At 39.5% G+C, this 23,875-nt stretch overlaps 1 protein-coding gene across 1 annotated transcript in view; it reads left to right on the top strand.

Annotated features, from left to right (window-relative positions):
• The first annotated feature begins 569 nt into the window (after positions 1 to 569).
• LOC115267983 (5-hydroxytryptamine receptor 1D) overlaps positions 570 to 23,875 on the top strand; it is a 322,319-nt gene continuing 299,013 nt past the window's right edge. Inside the window, exon 1 of the mRNA XM_029875846.2 lies at positions 570 to 1,903. The gene's annotated coding sequence lies outside the window, so the exon portion shown is untranslated. The remainder of the gene's footprint in view (positions 1,904 to 23,875) is intronic.

Here is a 23,875-nt window from a genome sequence, read left to right as displayed (position 1 = left end):
CACCAGGCAATCTGTACGTTGTAACTTTTTTCACAAGTGTCGGATCACTTTGCAGTCTTTGGTAAAGTTTTTCGGCATATCCTAGGCTATACAGCAACGTCATTAGTTAGATTGTTTTAAACGAAAAATTTCAATTTATGGTAAAAATGCAAAAAAGCATGTTTTTCCATACTAAATTTCATACAAATTTCAATCGCTATGCGGAATACGGAGAAGCATTAAATCGCTCCCAAATGTTGCACAGTTGTTTTGGACGCTAAAAGGAATCGAAAAAGCTTTGTTCCGAGAAATCGACTTTGTTGACCCAGTCTAATGGGTATATTTAAAGATCTGCAATCCAGTTTTGGAACGTAGCCTTAGATTTTCCGAATGCCACATTATAAAATTTACCCATTCTGAGTGGGTTTAGAAAATAATTTTCATTTTGTATTTACATCAAAAGATATTCAAAGGCACGAGACAGGTATCAGTATTACTAGATGGATTAATTATATTTTAGGTGTAGAATCAAAACAGCTGACTTTTCATCGCATCCGGAAAGCGCGGGAAAAACTCTCGCTCCCGACAATTCTCTCCACTCTCCTCGGAAAATCGTGCTTTTGGCGCAATCGGAATCGTGTGTAGCACGTGCTCCGAAGCCATGCCAAGCGTCCTGTGGCGGGGACCAACCAGCAGCATCTGAATCTGACCCACTAGTCGTTTGTTGACTGCCGGCCGTGTTGGACGCGAATCTTGTTCCGTGGAGTCCCTGTCTGTCTGTCTGTCTCTCTCTCTTTGGTTGGCTGGCTAGTTCAACCACAGCCTGTCTGTCTGCTGGTGTGCCCCTGTCTGGTGCCAAGTCAGTCGCCCTAGAATCGCGGTCCGAGTCGGGAAGGTCAGCGCCATAGTGTGTGCTGTGCGGTTGGTCAGTTGGTCCGGTCCTTTACATCTCCCAGCTGGAAGTGTGGATGCTGCTGCATGTTGACGTTCTGGTTCGTTGTCTGCTGCAAAAGTCATATGCAATAAATTTTAAAATACTCATCGCTGGGGAGGCGGATGATTGTGTGTATGTGTGCTCCCCGGTGGCGTATGTGTGTCTGAAGTTGCTTGCAGTGAGACCAAACAAAAGCCGGGAAGTAGACCCCAGCCGACGACGACCGCCCGCTGATTGTGGAACGCTAACTGGAGAGTGGCCCACCGAGGTGCACCACCAACGCGCCCAAGAAGTGTCCGCGGGAGTGAAATCCTTTAAGCAAAGTAAGGGCCAAATAAATTATGTGTAACTTTGCAAAATTGGGTCTCGAGCCTGGAGTGTTGTCTTGGGACGATGTTGCCTCAATTGATGGCGAAGATAAAGTTGGCGAAGAGATTAAGGTTTGAAATTTAATTTTGGCTTTCCGTCGTGGTGTGGTAAGGAAACCGGAAACGTTACTCCTGAAGTTGGTTTGTGCTGCGGTTTACAAATGTGGATGTAACAGTCTTCTTGGCGGTAATGAGGATGCTACTAACAAGTGAACCACTTGCGCTGGTTTTGAAGTTCGCACCTTTGCATACAAAGAAAACGGTGACGTGTGCTTGCGTACTCTCGGAAAAAGCATCTAATTAATGGCGTTTTGTGCTGATGGCATCGTGCTTTTATAAAGTGAAAGTTTTGCAAGCGTTTGATGCTTGATGGAGTGCTGTTCGTGCTGCTGCAGTGGCGTTGACATTGAGTAGTGGTGACAAATTGGGAGACATCTATTCCGTGAAGCAAAAGAAGTACTGCTGGATGCCGGTTGGTGATGGTGAATGGTTGTTGGTGGAAAATGCATATTTGCTGTTTGGCTCCACCGTCTAATGGATTGTGAGAAAATGAAGATTAAATTAGTGAAGTGACAAAAAGTAGAGCAGAATAATAAGGAGGATTCTTAGAGCCCTGGAGAGTGTAAGTTCTAATTCAATAGTCGTTGATGTTGGTGTTTAGCAAATATATCTCCTGTGTACTTTTTGAATTTCATCAACATATGATTGGACTGGATATCTATAGTCAAAGAAATGCACATTAATTACATCAACCCTCTGTAGTAGCTGCTCTGTGATTGACCAGAGCTAGCGGAATTGCACAGAGAATGAATATATGGAACTTGGGATTAGTATGTACAGTGTACACCTTCCTCAATATACTCCAAGAAATCAAACTTGATTGCGTCAATAACGGTGCCTTACTTACTTGCGGTCAACTGGAGTACCCAACCAACAATCACTCATTTAACAGGCACCATTATGACGAATTAATTCAGCACAATGTTGAATAACATTTGAATTATTTTCACGTACAACCTATGTTCGGGTTTTTGTTCACACAAATTTGGAGAAGTTGTAAAGCATCATGTTGTGCACCATCTTAATTTTTTATTGTTCAAAGCGTTTTACAAATGTACAAGAAAGTTGTTATTAAGCTTTGGCAAAAATGACTGAAAATAAATAAAATGCAAAAATGTTGATGTGGAGCGGACCTGGTGTGATGGTTAGAACACTTGACTACCACGCCGAGGACCTGGGATCGAATCTCACTCCTGACAAATTCACAAAACGTGGGTTCTTCCTTCGGAAGGGAAGTAAAGCGTGGGTCCCGAGATGAACTAGCCTAGGGCTAAAAATCTCGTTAATACAGATAAAAAAAAAATGTTGGACTCTCACGAGAATAATTATTTGCTCTCATGTTGAGAACACCTATTATGAAATAAGAATTACATATAAAATTACCCAAATCCGGATTAGAACTCGAGACCTGTCGATTGCCAGCCGCATGCCTTCCTATCTGCGCCATCCTAGAGATGGTGAAATGCAGCACCCAAAGCAAAACATAATCTTCCCATGACTCAATAATGATCACTCCTGAACTTGTGTTCAGCAGTGGTGAATTAGCACAGCACGTGGTAATCAACTAAATCGCGCCTTATAGGGTATTTGTACCTATCTTAGTCTCATTAAGGACGTGCAACATGAAAAATCATTCAAAGCGCAATGTTTACGCTTCCAATTTAGTGATACCAACCCTTAACATACGTGCTCACTTCCACTGTTGATCCTACGATGCACTAGAGCTAAATTTATTCTCAATATTTGATTTTATTGCGATCACAAATCGCGAGCCACTCGTACCCATCTTCAGCACACGACAAAATTTTCATCTCACCGCGGTCCACCGGGTGGCCCCTTTTTCATCTCAACTGTACGTACAGCAAATCCTCAAACACGCTCACGTTTTCTCATCGTAGAGCATTCTGCACTCACACATTAACGCACTGCCTTTCCCTAGTCGGTGACAGCTTCATAGCCTTTGTTTTTGTTTCGCTTAAAGGAGAAGTCACAACAATGTACGCCGCGACGAATCGTCTATACCCGCTCCGCACGTTTTGCATTCGCATACATTCAAAGCTGATTGGCAAATCAGTGCTGCCGAACTGGATGGTAGTTTGTAAAGCATTGAACGGTAGCAGCAAATTAAGATGAAAATCATACCAAATTATTTCATATAAATGGCGTTGAAAAATGAAATTATTCATGGATTTGCGTAGAAGTTTGATTACCAAGATGTTAAATTAAGAAACGACCATTTTGTGATTGAAAAAACATCGTATTTGAAGTGACCAAATCTCATTCAACTATCTACTTGTTTCTTGTTGTCTGGCACCGCTGTGTTTCTTGCTGAGGTGCTTCGACAGAGATGTGCGCCGCGGCAAAAACATCATTTTTGGTCGTCGGCGGCGGCGGCGTAAAAATTAGGTTTCAATATTTCGCTTTCTTACATCTCATATAGCGAAAAATTTGAACAAATAATACTTTGCATATGAGAATATAAATAGTATCCAGTAATTGCGTACTCGAAAAGAGTGCGGCAGACAATTGAACTTTCCATTATAAGTAAGAAAATCCCACAAGTACTCAATTCCAAAAGCCCAAATATCCACCCTATACCAGATCCCATATATCCCAGGGTCATGATTACTTAGAGAGTTGATGTCTTCGGCAAAGTTGTTTGGTAGATCAAGGACTTTCAGTGGCCCATCATGATGCAAGATTAAACTGCAGGACGGGGCTTGTCATAAAATTTAAGAATGTAAATTATTGGAATTCCTCCAAAAAATTAACAAGCTGTAACTTGTAAACTGGACTAAAAAATATTTAAAAAGATATTATGCCTCTCAAGAAAAATCAGAATATGGCGATTATCTGCCTCTGGCTTCTGATATTAGCGCGACAGTCACTAATCATAACAGCGTCACCAGATTTAAAAGTATATAATTCCATTATATGGGGTTTGACAGCAAGAACACTCATTCCACTGAGCCACTCTTGCCGTTCGTCACAAATACATTCAAAAACATCTGTCACTTCGCGAAACCCACGTGCTTTTGTTTTTAGCGGGAACACCTTTTCTTTTGTTTTGCCTTGCGACTGTCATGCGGCGGTATGCCTTGCGAGCGTACGACCGCCGCAGGACTCTAATAAAAGATAAGCGCGACAATATTGCTTTTTTCATTGAAAAGTTTACGTTGCTTCGCTGGGTTACATGAGGTTTTCTTCTTGCGAAGGCTTATACGCGTGCGATAAGCACATCTTTCTTCGAATTCCGACTGTTGGTGATTATGTTGAAATGGAATGGCGTTCAGTCTTTGGAGGAATAACTCAAAAACGGATTTTTAGGCTATCATCTGAAACGTCGGTCGCTAGATTGCGCCTTCTTCTGGGAATTAACTATGCTTCGTTTTATCGTAAGTATGAGCCCACAGCATCGGGTCTCCAGTTAGCCTAGTGGTTAAGGCTATGGATCGCCAATCCGGAGACGGCGGGTTCGATTCCTGTTCCGGGCGGGAAAATTTTCTCGACTCCCTGGGCATAGTGTGTATCATTGTACTTGCCTCACAATATACAAATTCATGCAATGGCAGGCAAAGAAAGCCCTTCAATTAATAACTGTGGAAGTGCTCAAAGAACACTAAGTTGAAGCGAGGCAGGCCAAGTCCCAGTGGGGACGTAGAGCCATAAAGAAGAAGAAGAAGAAGAGCCCACAGCATACGCCACATTTGCCCCAGGCGTAACGTATCGTCTGCCGCCGGCGGCGGTGTTCCTTTGGATGAAATATCCGAAAAATATCTGAAAAACTATCCAGGTCGCAGAACAACGATGCAGTTGCCCATTTTGGCGCCACTTTTACTTACTTAAAAAGTTACTGTAAGCACCATCTCGAGGAGGAATCTCGCATTAAATGGCCCATTAACTGATTAACGCCATCACAGGCGTAATAATATGCGAAAGTTTTGAACTGTTAACTTAAAGCTGTTTTTGGTGAATGAAGAAATAAAAGAAGTTTGGCATGATTTGAGATATCAGTACCTATAATTATAATGCGAATATAACGTCACGCGAGGAAAAATATAAATTATGAACAGACGATGTAAAAATATTATTACTGAGCGAGCAATAGCAATCTGAGTGGTAAGCAAACACAGTTGTTTGGTTCTTTATTGATCCTTCTTCAAGGGGATCTAGACATTATTGTTACTTTAGTATTATCAACATGCTCGAACAATTAATTGTTTCTTCTCTTTAACTTCCAAAATAATACTTCAAGTCCACAATTATTAGTCACGTATGTTTCCATTGCATTGAATTGTGTGAAGAATATGCTATACGCTAGGATTGTTTCATGATGATATGTAAATAACTAAAAAATAACTAAACTCTCGTTGAACAAAATATTTTGTTTATTCGGCAATGAATGACCAGTATTCACTTTTGGAGCGTTTTAACTAAAATCGATTATTTTCTGAAGATTATTGAAAAAAACATGTTCGGCGGCGTGATGAGTTTTAAACTGGCGGCGTGCTGGAAAATCAAAACATCCGGCGGCGTTTCTTGTCGGCGCATATCTCTAGTCTTTGAGACAAAATGAGATGAATATGGGTACTAGGCCGAAGAAGGGGGCTTTTACCCTACTTCAACAGTGTTCAGCCCAAAACACGTGTTTTCCATTCTGATTTCGCTGTCAGTTTTTTTATCGCACGGTGAGAAAACTTGTATCGAATGCGGTCAAAAAGTGTTGGTCCTTTTTGAAGATATTGTTTCCAGACGTACTAATTGCGATATGAATATATTTTTATTTTTATTAATAAATATCGATCTTTAAAAATGTATGACAGTATGTGGTGCGGTATGATCTTGGACATGGTGCATTCACAGCATCTGTTCAGGTTATCTACTCATGTTCAGTCGAAGATCCGTTGAGCAATATTTTTATTTATGCTTTTGTCATGGAATCTTGATCTCATGTTCAATAAATAGTGCATAAGAATGTTTGGGGATACTTGAAATGTGTCGATTTCTGAATGCCGTTTGGTTATCTAGGTGACTGTGGAAACAATATTCAGTAAACACGACAGCACTGAAATGTCAAATTCATCGATCCAAGCGTCTCGTACAATCGAACTGCTGCGGAAGATAAAAAATATAATAATCAAGGTTACAAGATATCTTGTTACAGACTAATAATAATAATAATAAATAAATGCCATATTTTTACGTTGATTACGTCTCTTGGCACTCATTGTTAAACTTCCTAATTCTATTCTGTTTTATTTCATGTGATTCGTTAAAAAATTTGGTTCTTTAATAACTTGGTTGTCTAAACAGTTTTAGCCATGATTTATCCCATAATCCGAACAAAGTTCCGAGTCAAACTATGACGAGCTGAAGGCGTTTATTGGACAAGTGAAAAGCACATTGTTCAGGAGCATATACTTATCGATACATCAGCTTAAAAAGATGCAGACAAATGTTTTGTTAAACTCTTTTGTTAAGGAATCAATGCTTGTCGAATAAATTTCTTGTTAAACTTTTGAAAAGTGTTTTAATTTATCATTGTTGATACCGATGAGCAAAGTCGAACATTGACTATGTTCTCAATTGAAAAATCATTTAAACAGTAATGTGTAGAGCATAATTTTAGTACAGCTATCATTACCATTAATAAGCAACAATCCAGCAAGCTTGCTTGTTTGTGACTTGCAATTGTTAGTTGGGCATGACCATCCACTTATGAAGTGAACGTGTAGTCACGGTCCCCGGCAACCCTACTGTCATTATCCTTCTTTAAATCAAGAGCCGTTCTTTCGAGTTGCACTGTTATAATATTTATTGGCGGTCTTATTGTTCACTCCGTAGTAGATTTGCTCTTCTTCTTTGAATAAGCTGTTCTTATTTGAAAGAAAGCTGGTGAACAAACTGATATCTACATCTAAGATTTTACTTTCTATTAAGAAAAAAGTTGTTTATTTATTAGTTGCAGTGCAACAGTGTTGTTTGGTGACCCAGCAACTAACAAATTCTTCTAAGATTTTTCCTGCCTCTAATAACAGACAGATCTTTCAAGCCCAATGTCTCGACCTAATGTTCATTCAGCCTAATGTCCTACGGCTTAATGGCCCAGCATCATAATTCTGGATCTGAACCTGCTTCTCAGCCTTCACACTTTCACCCTTATTGATTTAAAGCATTTGTATACCGGGTGACAATGTAACCCTTCAGCCAATTACCTCTCCTGAGATAGGAAAAAAAAAAGTTTCGGGTTTCGTTTGAGCTGCTGCATCGTTTATAGCCCTCCGTCTAATCGACCCGTTTTTTTGTGAACTTGCATCGTATATTGTAAAAAGCAAAACCGTTACGTGGATCGCTCAGTGACCAAAGCTTCTCCGTGGAAAAAGTACCGAAAATCAGCAATTTTGGACAATTTCAGAATGAAAACAAATTCGTCGGATTGTGATGCAAATGTTTTTTGCAAAGAATGTGAGCTGTGTATTCATACGGAATTGCGAATGTATGTAAAGTGTGCTGGACCATGTGGAATGAGCTATCATATCTCATGTGTTGGTCTTAGTAGTGAGCATCTACGATCTCTTTCTCGCGGCTTCGTATGGTTGTGTTGCGAATGTACGCCTGCCTTCAATGACTGGAGAAGTGCTAAGCCAAAGTCACCACTTGCACTCCCGGTTGATGCTAAGTCGATAAATTCTGAAATATCCAAACTACAAGGTCAAGTTTCTTCGATTATGGATACGCTGGACCGAATCATGCCTAACGACACTTTTCATAATAGTGCAATTCCACTTCATTCCACACCGGTTGTAGCAGCTGAAGTAATGAGTGGAACAAATATGTGCTATGAAAGTGAACGGAATGAGAACAGTGAGCAACCGGAGACAACTGATGATTGCTTTTCTTTGCTGCTGTCGAACATCGACGTTAATACAACCGAAAGTGATATAGAGGTTTTGGTTCGCAGATGTGTTGGCGCTCCCGTTGGTGACCCTGTATGCGTGATGAAGCTGATGCCAAAACGTATTCACTACAGGCTGCTCGATTACATTTCGTTTAAAGTCGTTTTGAAGCGAAGGTGGAAAGAATTAGCTATGTGTGCATCAACCTGGCCCTTCGGAATTAAATTTCGAGAATTCGTTCGACGCTCTGACAACCCTTGGAAGCCCTAATGATGTAATGTGCGCTAACAGCTTATTTTAGATAATTATTGATTGTTTGTTTTGTTTTTATTTTGTATCATTTGTTGTTGATAATGTTGATTCGAACTGTGATTGCCAATGTTATTATGCTATGTAAACGTCTTATGAATGTATCAGAGTTATTTTAATTGAAGTTTTCATTAGTTATATAAGCTATCAGTCTGTACAACCATTATTGTGTTGAAGATGTTGTAAATAAATAAATAAAAGCTCCTGAGTGATAACTTATACTTGTATAACAGATATAAAAATGATTTTCATTTTTGTGTCACCGGTTTTTCCATCTTTCAAACATACGCTATTATTTTTAATAGGAAAATTGTCCTTCTTCTGATCAAGGACTACTCTTTCATAAATGGTATGCATTATACTTTTTTTGGTATAAGAACTGCTAAATTTATATTTTCAGAGATTTTCCCTTCTTTCATAAATAGGCTGTTCCTTCAAAGTTTGCTGTTGCAAAAATGAAATATTGATATGGAACGTTTCATTTTTCACCTTCTGATTAATTTTGAATTTTATTATGATGTTGTCTCTCGATCAATTTAATTTTTCTCTCTCGTTTTTCCGCGAAACGGTACATTCCGCCAAATGGTTTTGGGCGAAACGGTGCATCCCGCGAAATGTCATTCCGCAAAATGTTACACCGCCAAAAATGAATTCCGCGAAATGGTGTTCGACGAAATGCTATACAATCGTGCTTTATTTTCAAATAACACTTGCTGGTGACCAAACATCTGAGATTTTTCCTTCTTTTAATAATAGGTTGTTTACTCTGATGCTACAGTGTTATTTGGTGACCCTGCAACTAACTGATTCTTATGAGATTTTTCCTTCTGATAATACTAAGCAGATCTTTCGATCCAATTGGTTTAACATCTATTCAGCCCAACGATTATAGGGCCTCATGTCAATTCACCCTAAAGTCCCAGCATCATAATTTTGAAACGGAACCTCATTCTCAGCTTCCGCACGTCCGAACTAATCTATGGAAAGCATCTCTTGTTAGAATGCTGCTATTTGTGAACCGTTTGACCGCGTAACTCTTAAATCAAGTAACACTCCTCAGTGATAACTGTATCTGTTTTCTCTTCTTTTTAATGTTCCAACTTATACATTCTCATTTTTGTATACCAGGGTTTTTCATCTATTAAACATACGCAGTTTTTACAAATATGCTGTTATTTCTTTTGCTGTTTTGTAGTCTCTCGATCAGCTAATTTTTTGTCTCCTATTAATGATTTTCCGCGAAACGGTATATTCCGTCAATTGGTTTTCGGTAAAATGGTACATTCCGCGAAATGGTTTATTTTGCCAAATGTCGTTCCGCGAAATGATAGACCGCGAAAAGGAATTCCGCGAAATGGTTTTCGGCGAAATGTTATGCAATCGGTTTGGCGAGGAGTGCCACACGGAAAAGGACGTTGCCAGATGCCGGATGCTGGTGTCGGGGACCCGGTCGAGCAGTCAGCGATATAGGGTATATCAATAGTAGCCGAAAACCAAATCCACCCTACAAAAAAGAAAATAGTGCAAGGGAGAAATGTGAATGCTCAGACATAACTTTTTTTTTTTCTTATTCGTTTATTTGGAAGGCTCGGGCGCCATGCCACAAGGGCATAGCTGAGCCAAAATCTTTTGTTTTTACATTGATTTTACATTTTATTACTGCAGAAGCCGAAGAACTCGCGGCTGTTTCGAGGTTAAGGATCGCCGAAACCTCAATCGACGCGCTTGGAAGGTACACGTGATACTCAAGTGTAAACAACTCACAGGCCACAATCTCATTAGCCTGTTTTCGTTCGCCTACTGTCACCCGAAGCTTAGCTGTACCAACCATGTCAATGGAAACAACGGAAGAATACCGCTCAGTCAGATCCTTGCTGATTTGAATGGTATTCAAATGTTTGCCTCTCGGTCGGAAGAAAATAACATATGGCCCGCCAAAGTCGGGAGGGTAGGCCTTGTGGCGGGGGGACGTTGGAGGGGTATTATTGGCATCCATTGCAGAAACGCCAGATTGAGGGGTGCTAAAGTTCACATTTTGCTGGATCGGTGCACCCGAAGCCAACAGCAAGGCTTCATTGATGGGATATGACGTACCTCCGCCCCCGCCATCCTCATCATCACCCATTGCGGCAGGTAACCACCGCCACGAGGCACACACTCAAAAACAACAACGATCACGAAGATCAAAAATGAACACTATGGTTGTTTCCTTATACTTAATGATACTGTATTGTAATAGGATCCCGTAATTTTGAAAATAAACTATTAAACTATTAAACTAACACAAAATATCAATACAAATGGGAAAGCGGAAAAACTACTAATATACTTGATAAAAACTAATCAAAGGAGACGAAAAAGTGGGGGGAAACCACGAAAGGGAACGGGGTACTTAACTTTACTGCGCTGCGCTAGTGCCGACTGGTTGTCGGTTGTGCACACACGATGATCTGGCGACGAAGGCCGGCCGCACCGCGGCGGCGGTGGAAACGCACGATGATTTGCTCTCTCTGCTCTCACTGCTGCTGGGTTGGTGTTGGTCAAAGACTGCTCACACACACGTTGATCGGACACTCACCAACGTGATCTAAGCGTGAGCGTGGGTACGCTGCACGCTTGCGTCAGAATACCCATTTTTTCATTGCTATCTCTGTCGCTCTTCAAGAGGCTCCATTTAAAAATACCCATTTATGAGTTGGACCGCCCAACTTGAAAATGGGTATTTTTAAATGGAGCCTCTTGAAGAGCGACAGAGATAGCAATGAAAAAATGGGTATTCTGACGGGAGCGTGTTAGGAAAAATACCGGACCACGTGGACGGCTATACGCACGAAAACTGCACTTTTCGACGGGTAATGGCTCTGCCAATGAAACAAATCTTGCAAGCGCGGCTTGGGACAACCACTGCTTGCACACTGCCGCACTTGCCCCTCGGAAAAACCAATGGATTTGGAAAAAGACGAGGAGAATATGCTTTAGCTATGAAATTATCGTGTCAAAATTTGAAGTCCGTATCTCCAGGCTAAGTGGTCCCTCAAAGGGCCTGAAGTTGTCAAAAATGGTATGGGACCAAAAAAAACATGACATTTTTTTCGACAAAAAAAAAAAATACGCTATTCTACTAAAACCGGTGATTTTAGGACCCTTATGGGCCAAAAATGTGCGATATCTCAACTCGTTTTTGAGTTATTGAACAAAATAGGATAGGTTTCCTTCGAAGTTAAAAAAAAGGTCGAAAAGGCTGATTTTTCGATTGTTTTTTTGTCAATAACTCGGAAACGAGTAAAGATAACACCGCTAGCTATCATGGTTTCCCATAGCGGAAATCATCATAGTTACAGGTCGCAAGCCCTGGTAAAGTGTGGAACGTTTTGATGGCTGTGATCCCTGACCATCATGTAATCATAATCCCAGGGATACTCAAGTGACCATAGTGTTGGGTTGTGGGGGTTGCGTGTGTGGGGTGCATATATTGACAAGCATTGCTATGGATCGTTAGGGCTGAGTAGGAACGGGAAATGGTTCTACGATTGCTTAATTGCGATTATACCTACTGGTATGGTCGTGGTTTAACAGTGGTGGCGCCGCTTTTCGCTTGTGTTCGGCCTAGGTGGTTTGTTTAGGCGGTGTGGGTAGGTCTGTATGTACTTCGTACGTGCAGTGCGTACGGCTTCAGCATTGTGGTTACTTGGGTAGTGTAGGATAATTGGGTTTGGGACTGAGGGGGTCGTCATTGATTCTGCCGACACCATTGAGTGCTCATTGTTGACGGTTGTGTTGGTGACGATTTCTTCAGCTTTATAATCTCATTTATACCACGCACAAACTTTGGGAAGAGGGACTGCTTTGTAATGCAAGAGAGGGATTTAAACTCTGCGTTACGGGTTGGGTGAGGTCATGCAGATTGCAGATAGAAGCAACCCAGGTGACCGTGCGGCTCGGGTCGTGATGGATGCATGAGTGCAGTGTGTGTGGGGTGCGCTACCCTGTCGGTGCAGTTGAGTCTGGGTTGGAGTGGAAAGAGATCCTTCTCTACCCTAGATCGGTTTCGGTTGTACGGGCGGGGTAGTGTTTGTCTTATTTGTGACGTGTTGTGCGTGATTTGCGGCCCGAGCTGCGTGGTTACTTGGGAAGTATTGTGCTCTGCAATCTAGATTTTGGTTTTAAGGTGAAGCTATGGCTGGGCTGTGCCTCGAATTTGTTGGGCGCAGGTCGGGAGAGCTGGTGGCGGTTTGTGCTGGAGGGTTTGCTCGATTGGCTATTCACTGTTGGTACCCAGTCGATCGACTGTTCGCGCAGCCTGTCATTTGGTTCTTGGGGTTTGTGCTCTCGAGGTTCGGGGCGGTGCTTCATTGTATCTTCGCTTTAATACTAATATTCCTTGTTTGATTAATTGACTATTATGTACAGGCGTTTAACTCATTCTATTTCATAGATTGCCAGATTTAAGGGTAATGGTTCAATAGGGTGTTAGCAATCAGAGTGGATTAGAACGAGTTGGCGCCTACAATACACCAACACTAACACACATACACCAATACTTACACGCACACATGCACCTACAACTAGCTGTAAAAGACCAGTGGGCGGGACAATGGTGCCTACCCAACAGTTGTAGGTGGGGTGTTTGGCTTAGCTACATGACTTGGTCCGGCAAGCCCATAAACATCAATTGGTAGACGTATTGCCTAGTGAAAAGACAACGCAGATGGGCGAAAGCCAGGGGATGCGTTGATAATAGCAGAATAATAGCAGAATAACTCGGAAACGAGTAAAGATATCGCAAATCTAAGCACATTTTTGGCCCTTAAGGGTCCAAAAATCACCGGTTTGAGCAGATAAGCGTATTTTTATGTCGAAAAAAATTTCATGTTTATTTAGTCCCATAGGGGAGACTGGCGAGACTTGATCCCTTTTTCTTAATTTGCCTGTAACTTTAAGAAAAAACACAAAACTAGATCCATTTTCGTACAGAATGGCAGGTAAACATCTATTGCAAGTTTATACACAACAGAAGGACTTTAAATTATTGTTAAAGTTTTCAAAACTGTGTTTTTATGGAGGCATGTCTTATGATGTATTTTTTCAAAAATGGGTCACAATTGATCCCCTTTTGAACTCACGGTTAATGTAAAGGGAAAATAACTGCAGAAGCTTCCTATTCATTTTCTTTTAAAATTTTCTTGCATTTTTCATGAATATGGTGTATTTGAAATTAAAAGATTTCCTTAAATTGTTAAGGTTAAGCCGTATTTTGAAAATGGGAAGACTTGATCCCCCTTTTAATGGTGTGTAATAACATAATAATCATCTGACACGTTTTATCATTGAATATACTAGAATTCCGAGCAAATAGAGGCTTCCAAATAAAATTTTATTTTTCACATGTATAATGTGTGTGTAATCCTCGAGGGATCAAGTCTCCCCATGTCACTGTTGTATACACGTTGTATACACTAAGCTACATTAATTGAAATATTTATATATCAGCCTTATTTGGATAAATACGTTTGATAGTGTTTTATTTATACTATATGCTTTGAAATTTTGACACGATTTGATTCAATTTTCACAAAATTATTGAGATTTTTCGGAATCGCCTGAAAGATTTCTGAAGGACCGAAAACAAACCATCAGCCATTAAAAAATAATGCAATACACAATTAAAATTAATTGTAGCCAAATCATTGTCGTCTGTCCAGATGTTGTTTTGGAAAAAAATATGCTAGAAGAAAACTGTTTTTGATTCCGAGAAAATATGGGGGGAACAAGTCTCCCCAGGGATCAAGTCTCCTCAGTCTCCACTACCATTTTTGACAACTTTAGGCCCCTTGAGGAACCACTTAGCCTTGAGATACGGACTTCAAATTTTGACACGATCATTTCTTAGCAGAAATGATCATTTCCCACTAACGAACTAATAACATTTCTAATTTTTGCAAAATAAGGGACGGCCTACTTAACAACGAATGAAGACATAACTTAGTATGGAACAGAATGATATGTGAAGATTTCATGACACTGTCTATGGCGTGCGGTAATAAACCGCGCCTTTTCTCGTTATATGCAACGACAGGGATGGAAACTTGCTGATAGAGAAAACATGATGGCTGTCAGGTGGAGAGAGTACTTCAAGATATTGGTTAACAGTAATTGTAATGGTAATAGTAATGGTTAAAGTAATAGTAATAGTAATGGAAGAGCGATAAATAGAATTCGAATCATCGACGACGGACAGGCTGTGGAGCATCCAACGCTAGACGTAAAGACTTAATATCTGGAATTGTGAATTGAATCCTTCAACAGGCAGAGCTCGATTTGTCAGTGAATATCAGGTGGGTTTTCGTGAGGGTTGATCAATGACGGATCATATGTTCAACTTGATTGACATTCTCGAAAAGTTTCGGAAGTACACCTTGCACACCCATCATCTATTTATTTATTTCAAAACGGCTTACGGTTCAGTGAAGAGAAACGAGTTATGGCAGATAATGATCGAACATGGTTTTCCGGCGAAGCTGATTAGACTGATTTGTGTAATGCATTATGGATCTTCATAGTTAAGCTCTTGAAAATTCGAGGTGTTGCTTCATCATATCTTCACAGGGCTTACCGTTCGACACATCACTGGAGGAAGTAATAAGAAGAGCTGATGTGAAAAGTAGCAGTACCATTATTGTCACGAAGTCGCATATGGGCATTTTTTTATCGTACAAATTGGGCCGAAGGATCTAAGATTTTCATGACAATTTTTCCACAGGCTGGGAATTTATCAGCAAAAAAATTTCGAAAAACTCGGGGTCGCCTATTTTCCCGGAAAACTCAGGTGGAAATTCTAGGTTTTCCCCTGACACTACTTACCTTGCTACTTACTTTGAAAAACCATAACCCAAGAACGAAGCATCATAGAAACAAAGTTTTTTTTTAGTAAATGAAAGCAAATTTTCTCAGAAATCAAAAACAAAATGAAAAATATGAACTAGAAAAAGTTTTCCAAAAACAAATTCCACAGTTGAGAAAATTCGTTAAGAAAAGCCGGAACAATAATGCCCGAACTCGTGAAAAATTTTCAAAAAAATATTTTTGAGAAGGTAATCTCATAAGCTTTAGCCGCTAAAATTTTTGGAATGTTTTTTTTTTCGTTTTTGAGTTATGACCAATTTTGTTGAAAAATGTCCAAATGTATCATATAAGCCTTTTCTTTGAAAAATTATAACTCAAGAACGAAACATCGTAGAAACAAAGTTTTTTTTTAATGAAAATGAAAGAAAATTTCCTCAGGAATAAAAAAAATATGAAGTGGAAAAAGTTTTCCACGAAATTTTCCACTGTTGAGAAAATTCAAAAAGAAAAGCCGGAAAAAATATTCCCGAACTCGCGGAAAATTTTCAAAAAAAATATTTTTGAGATGGTAATTTCATAAGCTTTGATTACTGATTTTTTTGGAATGGCTTTTTTTTTCTTTCTTGAGTTATGGTCAATTTTGTGAAAAATAACCACGTACGCATATATTATATGGCCATTTTTCACATAATTGACCATAACTCAAAAACGAAAAAAAGTCCATTCCAAAAATTTTGACGAAGTAAGCTAATGGAAAAACCTTCTTAAAAATATTTTTATGATATTTTTTTACGTGTTCGGCATTGTTTTTCCGGCTTTTCTTTACGAATTTTCTCAACTGTGGAATATTTTGTTGGAAACCTTTTTCCAGTTCATATTTTATTTTTGATTTCTGAGAAAATTTACTTTCATTTTTTAACCCTAAAAGGGATACCTGGGGTCCATTGGACCCCAGGCGCCTTTCAGAGCTCGTCTTTGATGGAACACACTCAGCGAGGTGACGAAACTGAGGCCATGAAGGTATCCCCATGTTCGGGATCGACCAGTGAGTCGTGGAAGAGGCATTCATAGCTTTTAAGAGGGAGGCTGCGAGGATTTTACAGATACATGATTACTGGTGGTCAACGTTGGCGTCGGTGCAGCCATGGTAATCGTGACAAATTGGTGCTAGGTGATGAAAAGCTTGTTGTACCGAACGAGTTTGTAAATTTTGGTACTCTAGCGACGTGCGATAATGATGTTACACGCGAGGTGAGAAGACGACTTGTGGCTAAGAATTGGGCCATTTTAGGTCTGCGAATCCACTTGTAGTCCCGTAGGCTGCAACCGAAGACAAAACTCGCGTTGTACAAAACTCTGATTCTTGCGAACGCTTTATGTTGCCCTGACTCGTTGGCCGCTGAGAGCAGTTGATCGAAGATCCTTGGGAGCGAATAAAACACGACAGGCTTCAGTGAGCTGAGCGCGTAGCTCTTATGCCAGAAGAACGATAAGCAAAACCATATTCAACAGAGAATCATGAAGGGGTCGTCGGTTTCGTGAAAGACCGCGCACACGTTTGCTTTTTGTAGTTGAGGAGGACCTAAGGACTCTAAACGTTCATGGCGACTGGGAGCGATTAGCCCAGGACCGAGACCAATGGAGGCGATTGCTCCATTCGGCGTAGACTCATCGCTGCACGTTGTAGTCCATCAAGTATCAAATATCAAGTAAATACGAATCAAGGTGAGGTAGAGATAGCAGCTGCAAAGAGAAGCTAGTGATTGCAATGGGATCTGCTTTACGCAATACCCAGCCTTACCCGTGCCACGCAGAATCTTGGCTGGGTTGAATTAACAATTTTTGATCATTATGAAAATGATGAATTCTACCTTTTCATCGATGTTTCTTCCAACGGTAATCCGCAACCTTCTCAAACTGAAATGGCCACTACAGCGCAAAAAAGACCATCTCTCATCGCAGAGGGGCAATGCTTACGAAAATTAACCAAGCAAATTCCTATCTAGGTACTATCATCGTTGGGATCTTTTTTTGTGAAGGACGAGCAGAAAAAGCGACACTCGAGTGAGATTATTGCGGAAGCAGTTGAAGTATTGCCGAAACAGTTGCTCCCACGGCTCGAGTTTAGCGCAAATTTGGATGAGACCCTTGAAACTGAAAGCAACTTTGGGGCAATTTTGGTTGACTTCGTTCGGTCTACTGCAGACGGCAGCACCAGCGGGATTGTTATTGTAACAGAATGGATGGACCTTTTTTTCATAGAGCTTCAAGCACAGTCAAATCAACCTGGTGTTTTGCATAAAGCAATGCAAATTTTAAAGTTTTAATCATCATTATCGAAACTTTTGCTACATCTACGGCACGGTTCGTCAATCGTACAAACTGTGGAAAAAAACAGAATCGAAAATTGTATCTTAATGGAACCCGTGTTTTTCACTCTGGTAAATTATGCAAGCGCAGCAGCTCAACAACACCGTAAATTATTTCCATTCGTATACTAAAATTGCAACGCAGATGCAATGCAGATGGAAATGTCAGCGCACTTTTTTTCCGCCTCTGGCATGAAAAACACAATCCACCAGAAGAATGAATTATAATTGGAGTAGGACAGCCATGTAATTGAATTAAGAAGAAAAAAGTGTAACCCCATTTTGGGGGCTTCACCAGTTGTCTCTACTAGAGAACGACAGATAGCCCTACGGCAGTTTTTTTCCTACGGTGCTCAAAAGCAGTGTGGAAAGATCATTCCACGTAGATTAAGTCCAAAATCCTAGAACAGACGGCAAACATTGCCGCCACGGACTGAGAGACGAAATGGATACGAATGGAGAGAAAATTTAATTTTAACTGGATCTGGAAGAATTATACCATGAGGTTTGCAAGGATTTGAAATGTCTTCTTCTGCCGCTTTCAGTGTAATCTAGATGCTGTGTAGCACTGTGTATATAGGAACTGCTTTCCCAGTATTGGAGCAGTGTCTTCAATGGCCAAGCAGTAAACATGTATTTGGTGATTTTGTGCCTGTTGAAAACGATTACTAAACATTGAAATATTTATTAAACTCTTATTTTTTTTTAAGAATTCCTGAAGGAGTCTCTGGAGGGATTCCTGAAGGTATCTCTGAAGAAATTCTTGAAGGTATCCCTGGAAGAATTTCTGAAGGAATCCGTGGAGAAATTCGAGAAGGATTCCCAAGAATAATTTCTGAAGGAATCACTGGAGGAATTCCTGAAGGAATCCCTGAAAAAATTCTTGAAGGAATCCCTGGATGAATTCCTGTAGAAATCCCTGGAGCAGTTTCTGAAGGAATCCCTGGAGGAATCCCTGAAGGAATCGCTGGAGGAATTCCTGAAAAATCCCTGAAGAAATTCCTGAAGGAATCCCTAGAGGAATTCCTGAAAGAATCCCTGGAGGAATTCCTGAAGGAATCCCTGGAGGAATCCCTGGAGGAATCCCTGAAGGAATCGCTGGATGAATTCCTGAAGAAATCCCTGGAGGAATTTTTGAAAGAATTCCTGGAGGAATTCCTGAAAGAATCCCTGGAGGAATTCCTGAAGGAATCCCTGGAGGAATTCCTGAAGGAATCCCTGGAGAAATTCCTGAAGGAATCCCTGGAAGAATTTCTGAAGGAATCCCTGGAGGAATTCCTGAAGGAATACCTGGAGGAACTTCTGAAGGCATCCCTGGAGGAATTCCTGGAGCAATCCCTGGAGGAATTCCTGCAGGAATCCCTGGAGGAATTCTGAAGAAATCGCTGGAGAAATTTGTTAAAGAATTCCTGGAGAAATTCCTGAAGGAATCCCTGGAGGAATCCCTGAAGGAATTCCTGAAGCAATCCCTGGAGGAATCCCTGCAGGAATTCTTAAGAGAACCCCTGGAGGAATTCCTGAAGGAATCCCTGGAGAAAATAAAGACAATTAAACCTGAAGGAATCCCTGGAGGAATTCCTGAAGGAATCCCTGGAGGAATTCCTGAAGGAATCCCTGAAGGAATCCCTGGAGGAATTCCTGAAGGAATCCCTGCAGGAATTCCTGAAGTAATCCCTGTAGGAATTCCTGAAGGAATCCCTGTAGGAATTCCTGAAGAAATACCTGTAGGAATTCCTGAAAGAATTCCTGAATCAATCACCGGAGAAATTCCTAAAGGAATCCCTGCAGGAATTGCCAAAGGATTCCTGAAGGAATTCCTGGAGGAATTCCTGAAGGAATCCCTGGAGGAACCCCTGAAAGAATTCCTGAAGCAATCACCGGAGAAATTCCTGAAGGAATCCCTGGAGAAATTCTTGAAGGAATCCCTGGAGGAATTCCTGAAGAAATCTTTGGAGGATTTCTTGAAGAAATCCCTGGAGGAATTCCTGAAAGTATCACTGGAGGAATTGCTAATGGAATCCCTGGAGGAATTGCTGAAGGAATCCCAGGATAAATTTCTGAAGAAATCTCTAGAAGAAGTCCTGAAAAGATCTCTGGAGGAATTCCCGAAGGAATCCGTGGAGGAATTTCTGATGAAATCTCTGGATAAATTTCTCAAAGAGTTTCTGGAGGAATTCCTAAAGGAATATCTGGAGGAATTCATGAAGGAATACCTGGAGGAGTTCCTAAAGGAATCCCTAGAGGCTGAAGAAATCCCTGGAGAAATTCCTGAAGGAATCCTTAGATGATTTCTTTATGAAATCGCTGGATGAACTACTGAAGAAATCTCTGGAGGAATTCCTGAAGAAATCCATGAAAGAATTCGTGATAGTCTAGATACTCAACTCCAAAGGAAATCGGTTTCGCTGGAAAACCATGTTCTGACATTTCTGTTCTCTGCTTCAAAACCAATGAAAAGACGTTGGCTTAACAAGTTGTGATTCCTAAGGATGTTTATGACGAATATTTATCGAACGTCTGCTGCATTTGAACATGGCCAGCACTGGCTCAACCTTGTACAACGCATCATTGGTAGCTGCAGAAAACCTCGGCATATCATTTCAGTCTCTCTATTGTTGTTTATTATTGAGTCGGCGCAAATAAACCAAAAAGCTCACCGTTTAGCGATTAGGGTGATTTTCCAATTGTTAAACATTAATAAAATTTTGAACAGTTTCTGAAAATCTTATTAATAGAACTTGAGTGAATTGCTGTCAAAATTAATTTTAAGAATCACTTTCACGGAATGTGCTTTGCTGGCGAACCGACGACAAATAACAAAGTCTCACCATTGTTTCAAGAACAGTGAGGATGTCTTTTACACTGTTGCAATGTTTACAAAATTCTCATTGTTATTTTATGTAAATAAACATATAACATTTGCATTATGCATTCCTGATCCAATTGTTAAAAACTCCAGGGGTGTTTCAGGCAGTCTAAGGAGGTTTTAATTGCGTTTCTTGAGGTTTCAGAAACTTTCAGGAGCATTCCATGGGATTTCAAGGGGTCCCATGGTTCCAAGGGTGTTCAAGGGAGTTTCAGGGCATTCCATGATGCTTCATAGGCGTTTCAGGGACTTAAAAAAAAATTTGAGATGATCAATGATATTTCAGTGTGTTTTTAGGGGTCCGAGGGGCGCTCCACCATATTTGTTACAGGTGGTTCTGAGGGTTTCAGGGGCATTCCAAGTGTTTTAAGTATTTCCATGGGGTTTCAAGAGGTTTCAGGAACTTCCAGTGTATTTTCAGGGATTGTCAGGAGCGTTCCATGGGTGTTCCAAGTAGGTTCATGTGGGATTCATGGGGTTCAGGGGGTTTGAAAATGGTTCCAGGACTGTTCAGGGGAATTAAGAGGGTTTCATGAGCGCTCCAGGGGGTTTCAAGCAGCTTTTGGGGCTCTCAAGAGATCCTAGGGACATTCCAGGGATGTTCCAGATGATTTCAGGGCAGAGCGTTCATGATTAACACAAATTTTAATCATGATTAATCATTGATGATTAAAATTCCAATTTTGGTGATTATTGATTATGATTAATGATTAATTTGATTTTTCGGATGATTAAAGATTATGATTAATGATTAAAATTGGTTTTATCTGTGATTATTGATTATGATTAATGATTAAAAATGGCTCATTGATTGAAAATCATGATTAATCATGATTAATCAATCACAAAAAAACTGGAAATGATTAAAGTATATTTATTGTTTAACATGTTTTTGAAGTTTCAAAAGTAAAAGGTAACTCTGTCCAGGAGATTTTTGAAAAAAGAATCAAAAATTATATTATTTAGAACATCATTTGAACCAATTTAAATTGGATCATATATTTTATATGATGAATCATTTTTGGAGATGATTGATTAATGATTGATTAATATTTTTTCTTATGATTATGATTTCTGATTAATGATTAGATTGCAAAAACAGTGTGATTAAGATTAATGATTAATGATTAAATGAGATTTTTTTTGTGATTATGATTAATGATTTTGATTAATCTTAATCATTAATCATTAATCATGATTAAATTTATGATTAATCATTAACGCTCTGTTTCAGGGACATTTTATGGGGCGTCATTGAGGTTCAGGGAATCCCACGGACGTTCCAAGGGTGTTCCAGGGGATATAAAGGAGTTTCAAGCGCGTTCCAAGGGGTTTCAGGGGTCCCATGGTATCAGTAGGTCGGTTCCAAAGACATGTGCTCCTGTATTTGAAAAAATTGTGCCAGGAGTCTCAGAGTCATTTCAAGGTGAGGAATTCCACGGAGTCATGTCAGTCGATCCTGAGCGACCATTTCAAAAATATCTGTAACTTTGCACAGTTTTTCAATTTCATCTAAATCGCCATTTTCCGATATTAAACCTTCATATTCACTCACGACTAACTTTTCAAAAGGGTGTATGCGAAAATAGTTCAAAAATATTCTAAAAACAGCAAAAACGGATTGTTCGATTGTTATGAATTTTTCAGCATAGTTAGATAACTAAATGATGATTCCTTAGAAAATATACACTGTAAAAAATTCCTTTTTTTACTTTAAAAAAATATGATCTTTGTCGCAAAATCTCAAATATCTCAAAATCCTATCTTTTTACCAACGTCAATTTTTTAGGGGAAATTGCCCATTATATCAGCTATCTACCATAAAATTTTGGTGATGGTAAACTGATAAACAAAAAAAGTTATGACATTTCAAACATTTCACAATTTTTACATTTAGTAACAAAAAAAAAATTTTTCTGTGTAAATTATTTCGAGAATTATATTTTGATGCTGATTTTATTGTAAAGACTACCGCCTGAATTAAACAAGTTGTTTTCATGATATTTTTGTTTGATTATTCATAATTACTATATAAGAGATGAACCAGCCTAGGGCTGAAAATCTCTATAATAAAGAAATAATAATAATAATAATTACTATAGTATCTATTTGAAACTTAGACGTGATCCAGTGTTGTGATCAAAAATATTGAGAGTGTCATAATTTTTATTGTACGTGACTGGTGAAAAAATCCCTTGATAGTGTTGAAAAGCTGTTGATTATAAGAAAAATGGAATTAAACTTATTTTTAAGACAAAAGCTGTATAATAAAAGTTTTATATACGCGTATACGTCTAGTTTATCTGCAAAAAAAAATACCTCTTAGAGAACAGACTTTATGATCGGAAGAATGCGAGTAACTTCAACAACAACAAATGCATGAGAGGTACATACCACAGACGAAACGCCTAGAACAATTTTCGTGAAAATCCATCGCCCAGGTGGAAATGTTTAAGCGTTGTGCAATATCGTCATCAGAAGGCGCTAGTGTGAAACGTCAAACGCAAAGAAAAACAATGGGTGCTCTTCTGGTTATGAAAGCCACAACCAAGATTCAAAATGATCGTTAAAGGCGTGGTCAATGATTATTTCGTCAGTGTTACGTTTGTTTGTCTGTATACATACCATGACAACGCTCACGAAAAAGCAAAAAAATACTATCGTTATGGATATTAAAGATTTTATAGTTATTTTTTTCTTCAGCCAAGCAAACAACACCAAACTAGTCAGTTAAAACTAATAAGTGATTTTGTTTATTATAATCTAACGAACAACATGAACAGTCTCTCAACGCTCTCTTGTAGACCGTTTGATGAAAAAAAAATGTTCAAAAGAGTTACGAAATCTCACCGAAAGCACCATAGATAAACTGAAAGAGACTGGTTATGCCCAAATGTCCACATTGTGTACAAAATTACGCATTTGCACGTCCTGCCGTCTAGAATTTGACAAACGAGCCATCTGTATATCTTCGATAAAGCAGGGTGCAGGAAGTTCGAAAACAACAACAACTGAGAAATTGCCAGAAGTGCTAAGTACAGAGAGTCATGCCACCGTACCATCAGCGACATCTGTTTAAACAATTTAATTACGCCCCTTTTCAAAAATGCTTTGAAATATTCTTCAACATCTATACCCATTTCAATATTTTTAACGTTGCAAAACACGCTTTCAACATTCATATTGAAGAAGAGGAAAAACACTTGTACTCAAATGTAACAGCAAATTAATGAATAAACGACTAATGCACG

The sequence above is a fragment of the Aedes albopictus genome, chromosome 3, assembly GCF_035046485.1.
Source record: "Aedes albopictus strain Foshan chromosome 3, AalbF5, whole genome shotgun sequence".
Lineage (NCBI taxonomy): Eukaryota > Metazoa > Arthropoda > Insecta > Diptera > Culicidae > Aedes > Aedes albopictus.
This window is presented reverse-complemented; position numbering and strand designations above follow the sequence as displayed.